At 35.7% G+C, this 7,500-nt stretch overlaps 1 pseudogene; it reads left to right on the forward strand.

Moving 5' to 3' along the window:
* Positions 1-7,500, forward strand: part of LOC137638753 (nephrin-like) — a 748,229-nt pseudogene that overhangs the window by 734,048 nt on the left and 6,681 nt on the right.

The following is a 7,500-nucleotide window of genomic DNA, read 5'->3' on the forward strand; positions in this document are numbered from 1 at the left end:
ATTTGCCTCTTATCTCTATTTATATATGTATTATATTTTCTTGCCGTGTTTGAATGTTATAGATGAAATGTGTGAATGTTAATAATGTTACCGACTTCTTAACGAATGTTGATTTAATGATTACATCCAGGAATCCTGGGTCCAATTTTTTTCTCAGTCCTAACTTTGTTTGTGTCTAAATTTTTCATGTTTTAATAAGAGAGTAATTAGCTTATCTCTTCTCGTAGAAGGGCTAGAATAAACAAGAAGGTCGTGTGGTAAACAGATACGTGCATAATCTCTCTCTCTCTCTCTCTCTCTCTCTCTCTCTCTCTCTCTCTCAAATATTGTTTTCATCTATTTTATGTATTATTGGCTTTAACTTCGTTCCTCACACATACATACACACACACTCACTCTCTCTCTCTCTCTCTCTCTCTCTCTCTCTCTCTCTTATTGTTTTTATCTATTTTATGTATTAGCTTTATCTTCCTCACACACACACGATTCTCTCTCTCTCTCTCTCTCTCTCTCTCTCTCTCTCTCTCTCAATTATTGTTTTCATCTAATTTATGTATTATTGGCTTTAACTTCCTTCCTCACACATGCATACACTCTCTCTCTCTCTCTCTCTCTCTCTCTCTCTCTCTCTTATTGTTTTTATCTATTTTATGTATTAGCATTACACACGAATCTCTCTCTCTCTCTCTCTCTCTCTCTCTCTCTCTCTCTCTCAATTATTGTTTTCATCTATTTTATGTATTATTGGCTTTAACCTCCTTCCTCACACATGCATACACACACACACACACACACTCGCTCTCTCTCTCTCTCTCTCTCTCTCTCTCTCTCTCTCTTATTGTTTATATCTATTTCATGTAATGTTGGCTTTAACTTCCTCCCTCACACACATACTCATGCATATTCTCTCTCTCTCTCTCTCTCTCTCTCTCTCTCTCTCTCTCTGCAACTTTTTTTTCCCTCCGAATCCGTTTGGCAACATAAAAACTTTTTGTCTGGAATAATGTCATGTCGATGGGCAAACATCAACCGAATAATGCCAAGAAGACCAGGGGTCCGAAATCTTTTATCCGTCCCAAAATAGCAACATGACGATTCCACCACTGTCTTTTTTTTTTTTTTATCATAGATGGAGACTCCCCTCCCCCCTCTGCCCTCATCCTCCTAAATACCCCCGGTGTTTTTTGGCTTTACTCTTTAAGTCAATGTTGTTAATACCAATCGACGAGAGGGTCAGGGTGGAAGACATTTTGCTTTCGACTTCTCATTTGCTTGGCGAAAAAACGAGGGAATGAGCCTCATCATCATGGGCCGTCTCCCCTCCTTGTTCCCGGGACGATTTAGCTCTAATGAGTGAACTATTGTAAGTTTAGTGCTGGTTAAGCTGCCTTTACGTTCGGTAATTCCCCCTCGCTATAATTTCGAGGGGAAGGGTTGAAGGGAGGGGGGGGGGGGGTGAAGGGAAGGTTCATAAACTTGCCTTAAAGCATTTGCATGAAGTCTGTCATGGGAGCGTTTCCTCTCATTTTGCCTGTGTATTTTCCCAGATATTCACTGATCACAGAACCAAGAAGCTCTAATCCGGGGGTTAAGAATCCTACATATCAAGCTGAGCTATAGAAATGTTTATCAACAGCAATAATCTTCTTTTTTCTTTTTTGCTTTGAAGAATAAGGAATGTCTCGGTAATATTTCTGAAATATCTGAGGATGTTTTTATGTTCATACGTATCGGTTTTCCAAGTTGTCGCAAATATGTGCTTGTACATGGTAATTTGGCTGTTAATATGTCTATATTTGTAGACACGTAACAACTTTTGCAGTATAATAAATTTATCAATGGGATTATATAATTATGACAGTTATGGAAGGTTGTAGCAGTGGAAGTAGAATTACTATTTTTTTTTTCCTTTTTCTGTAAACCGACATTGCCGTACAAGGTGAGCTCGGGCACGCCATTAAAATTGTTTCTGAAAAATTATGCTTTTCTATTTTAGAAATTCTTTTTGTGTGTGTGTATATATATACATATATATATTTATATATATATATTATATATATATATATATATATATATATATAATGTCGTCTTCATCATCATCATCATCATTAACAGGCGTTACTACTCCACTGCAGAACAAAACCCTCAAACATGTCATTCCTCTCGCGTCTTTGTGTGGTCTTTCTATGCCAGTTTATTAGCAAAAATTTTCTTAGTTCGTCAAACCATCGTCTTCTCTTCCTTCTCCTACGTCTTTTGCAATTTCTGGGGGACCATTCTGTAGTTCTTAATGTCCATCTATTATCTGTCATTCTCATTACATGTCCTGCCCATGTCCATTTCTTTTTCTTATATGTTGTTTGAACATCCTCTTCTTTAATTTTCTCTCGTATCCATGTTGCCTTTTCTCTATCTCTAGTGTTATTCCCATCATTATTCTTTCCATAGCCCTTTGAGTTGTAACTAGCTTATGTTTTAAGGCTTTAGTAAGGCTCCAAGTTTCTGATGCATACGTTTAAACTGGTAGGACCATCTGGGTGTGGGTGGGTGTGTGGGAGCACAATTTAATGTAAAAAAGTTAAAACACTTTCAAGTTGGTTATCTCCTTTTACTCAAAATTGTCTAACATTCCTTGTTATATTCATCTTTAGTAAATTCATCTTGTCATTGGGAACAAAACCATCGTTCCTTCGAGATAATGAGTTCACACAGAAGATAAGGTATTACATAAGATTTAACTCAAGGTATTTCATAAGATTTAACTCAAGGTATTTCATAAGATTTAACTCAAGGTATTTCATAAGATTTAACTCGTATTCTATCCACATTTGAAGTGAAAGTGTAACTCATGTCGCCATCCATTAATTAGATTGGCAAGCAAGCAGTAATGCCAGGCAGGTGGGCAATCTACACCAAGAAGTAAGAGCTTGCAAATTTCGATCCTCAATTTCATATTGCTTTGTAAATATTTTCTGCACTTGTTATTCATTTTGGATTGCAATTCACAGAAATAAATTTTTATTTTTAAACAATAAGTGTGTCCTCTATAACTGCATAAAGTCGAAGTGGGAAAATACTACTACTACTACTACCACCATTCACCAGAGAAGAATGTGTTTTACTACTACTACTACTACTACTACTACTACTACTACTACAGTAGTAGTAGTGTTCTGTCCTAAGGCAGGTCCTTTCATGGATTAGTCGCCCTCCATAATTCTCTATTCATGGCCACCTCTCTTAGCTCTCCCTCCCTTCAGGTCATCTAGCATAAACTTCCTTTTCCTTCCTCTAGGCTTTTTTGTCCTTAAAATTGACCTTCTATAATGTCCTTTGGTAACCCATATCCTCTTGAAATGTGTCCTATCCATTTTTCCTTCCTTCTCTCAAACTATTCTTAGTACTTCTTTATTCGTCTTGTGGTCTCTCCAACTTATTTTCAGTATCCTCTTTCCAGATGTTTCTTGTCTGATGCTTTTATAGTCCATGTTCCAGAACCGTATAAAGGCCGATTCACACGACCCGTTTTCTTTCCGACAGGCTGGGTGGTGGCTAACTGCCGTCGAAATGATGTACATTCACACGAGGCGTTCCATATCCGTTTACCAGCGCGCGGTTTTCATTTTTTACTTAGACTCTGTCACGTGAGGACCGAGTAAATTACGATAATTTTGACACTTTAAGATGTTGGGTTGATAACTGTGCTGATAAAATAAGTTATGCAACTTCATAATGCTTTATGCACTATGCCAAGAATATTAAAATTGCGATAAATTGCCTGTTTTATTTAATGCCTCTCCAGTCATTTTCCATATCTTTTATTTATGTAAATTATTTCTATACATCTTGCTTGCCATGTCAAACATCTCCTCATACCCTTGAAAAAGTTCAATTAACCTCTAATACATGGTGTCAACAACAAACTAACTAATTTCTATGACTACTATGTGGAAAAGTCGGGGTTGTAGGCCACGAAACGAACGGGTACAATACAGGTCCTCGTTCACACAAAACATCATCCAACCATTGGTTGGGACGGGTGGCTAACGTCCGTCAAACCGGTCGGGGTTTCTTGGGAAGAAAGCCGAGCCGCCTCGGAAGGGCGACGTCCGAGGGCCGCCGTTTGCCTGACGGGTCGTGTGAACAGTTGCATTTGAATACACGTAAGAAACCTAGACGCCGCTTAACCGACGGCGAGCCTGTCGGAAAGAAAACGGGTCGTGTGAATCGGCCTTAACCGACGGCGAGCCTGTCGGAAAGAAAACGGGTCGTGTGAATCGGCCTTAATACAGCTTGAGAAGTCCTCTGAAGCGGCTATGTACACAAAAGCTCATCAGTAGCATGATATTCACTTGCCACTTATTTTTTCTACACATCTAAACCACCTCTGTTAGCTCTTTCTTTTCTCCATTATTCATTTTCGTAATTATATTCGTGTATCAACGTTATTTTTTATCGAACTACTATTTTTCCAATGACAATTCTCTTACAATTCATAATAATATCTTTGAAGGTCTTCCTTTTATGCACATTCAACAAAGATAATTTGCTTTCAAATGACAGGATAACAGAAATAATCGATTCATATCTAATTTTAGTTACTTGAAATAATTAATTCGTCTTTAATTTTAGTTACCTGATTAAAACCTCTTAATTTAGGGTTTGACCTACTCCCCCTTTCAATTGCCTTTTAGGTACATTGTCCATAATGTTGAGTTATAAATGACCTAACAAATCTGGCACTTTTGTTTAAGATTCCAGAGAATCAGTCAACAGATTATCTAATGACTGGTCTTTGTTATCACTGAATAACACTTTCGTTGTTTAGATTATTTTCACCATTGCGTTATATCATCAAAAAGCTATAAACATGCACCTTATATTCTGTTATATACGAGCATGCAGGGCGTCTTCAAAGGTATCATATCAACTACTAAATAAATATAATATATATATATATATATATATATATATATATATATATATATATATATATATATATACTGTACACACACACACACACACACACACACACATATATATATATATATATATATATATATATATATATATATATATATATATATATATATATATATATATACATACATACATACATACATACATACATACATATATATATATAAATAAATAAACACGCACCCGTTTATATATATGCGTCTTTTATTTTTGTGAGTATATATACTGTTTATTACATATATATATATATATATATATATATATATATATATATATATATATATATATATATATATATATATTTATATATATATTGTAATTACTTAATTTGTAAGTCACAGTCTTTGTTATGAATTTGTATTTGCAAATACTGCTCAAGTCACAATTGATGTATACAACATTGTTTTTTTTTTCTTTTTACAGAAACGGCTCAACTCTTGGAAGGTAGTAAATGCCCAGAAATCATTCCTGCAAGAAGACCGCCACCCCCATACAGTCATAGCAGTGTAAGTATTTAATGTACACTGTTTGCTTGTTTGTTTGTTTTTCAACCACTGTATTTATATATATTTTCCTCCTTTAATTGGTTTCTGTTTCAATAGCATGAAGTTCACTATTCTATTTTTTATTAATGTTTTGTCTTTAGTTTTGATGAATTTCGTGGAAAGATATTCGGTTTATGTATCCTGAACAGAATTAAAAAAAAAGGCTCGGTTGAAAACTAAAAGATAAAGACGTAGGATGTGGGAGAGATGGAGACATGATACAGCAAGGTGTTGGATTCCATCAACGTCTTCTTATGCCTTTCATAGTCGATCTTGAGGACGCCTTTGACATTATTGGCATTATTTTTCTTTTAAGATTCAGAAAGGCGTTATACGCATACTATGCCCTGTGCTATGAGTGTAAGAATACTACCGCCGTACGTCCTGTGCGCTACCTAGCAGTCTTGCTATTTAGGAAAAATCTAGGCCCACCACCAATAAGTATGGAAACTGCTGATTTGCAGTTTAAAGGTTGAAAAGCCACTCATGAATGGCAGAGGCAAGGGACAGTGACATTGCTCTATCAAGCAGGCCAATGTCCTAGAGACTGACCATATATACACATGATCAGTGCCAAGCCTCCTCTCCATCCAAGCTAGGACCAAGGAGAGCCAGGCAATAGCTGCTGATGACTCAGCAGATAGACCTATAGATTCCCCCAAACCACCCCATCCTTAGCACACAAGGATGGTGAGGTTGCAGCGACCAAACAAACTACCGAGTTTGAGCAGGACTCAAACACCACTCTGGCGTTCACCAGTCACCAGTGAACGGTCTGTCTGTGGTTGATGACTGCAAGGGCATGTGATCGTAAAAACCCTTTGCATCAGGCAAACGATCCTTTTATCTAGGGATAACGGTGGCAAAGAAGAATGTAATATACGCTTACTATTTGATAAAATGGAGTCCATGAAAGTGTTGTAGAATTGACGATTGTCAGTTGTCTCTCGAATGTAAAACCAATAGTGTAAGGAGATGTATCATATCTTATTTTTATCGGTTGGCCTACTGCTGGATGTTGTTATTCGCTAAACAATAGTTTGGTGGTAGTTAACCGGCAGATCTTTATTATTAAGGGGATTTAATATTGTGTATCGGTTAACAGTCTGAAACGTGTAGTAAGTTGCATTGTAAAATCAAATGTTGTTCAATCAGGACTTGTTGGGATATAATGAATGATATCATGAAATCAGGAGCTTAATGAAATTGCCGCACTTAGGTATGTTGGCGCATCTATTAGAAGTAACTGATCACTTGACAATATGAAATTGCCGAAAGCCTGAAATGGTAAATTCGGGCTATGGGGAAGCTCAGCAATGTATGGTCATCAGATCGCCTTTTACAATGTGTACAAAGATATATCTATATACTTCTTTACTGAAATCAGTTTATTTTACGTGGGGAACCGTGGCATCAAGATTAAACAATGCAGACATCTGGGATATTTTAAAAGTAATGTTTTTTTTTAAAAAATACTTGGCTACGAGAGGCAAGACCATACTTCTAATTAAAAAGAGATGCTACAAAGGTTTAGTCTTTGCTTGAAAGATTGTCCTACGATTACAGCCGAAAGGGCTTGTTGGGCAGGGTTTTCCGTGAACAGCCTCAGATTCAAAAAGCGTGGAAAGAACAAAACCTATGTGGAGGAAACTATGAATAAATAATTGAGAATCGTCTGGAGAAGGGTATGCTTAGAATATTTTGTTTTGGTGGAAACTAGGAAGGATAGATTGATTGATTGATTTGAGGTTTTCTGGCGTCCAACTACTAGGAAGGATATATATATATTTATATATATATATATATATATATATATATATATATATATATATATATATATATATATATTATATATAAATATATATATATATATATATATATATATATATGTATATATATGTATGTATGTATGTATGTATGTATGTATGTATATATATATATATATATATATATATATATATATATATATATATAT

This window comes from Palaemon carinicauda, chromosome 3, assembly GCF_036898095.1.
Source record: "Palaemon carinicauda isolate YSFRI2023 chromosome 3, ASM3689809v2, whole genome shotgun sequence".
Taxonomy (NCBI): domain Eukaryota; kingdom Metazoa; phylum Arthropoda; class Malacostraca; order Decapoda; family Palaemonidae; genus Palaemon; species Palaemon carinicauda.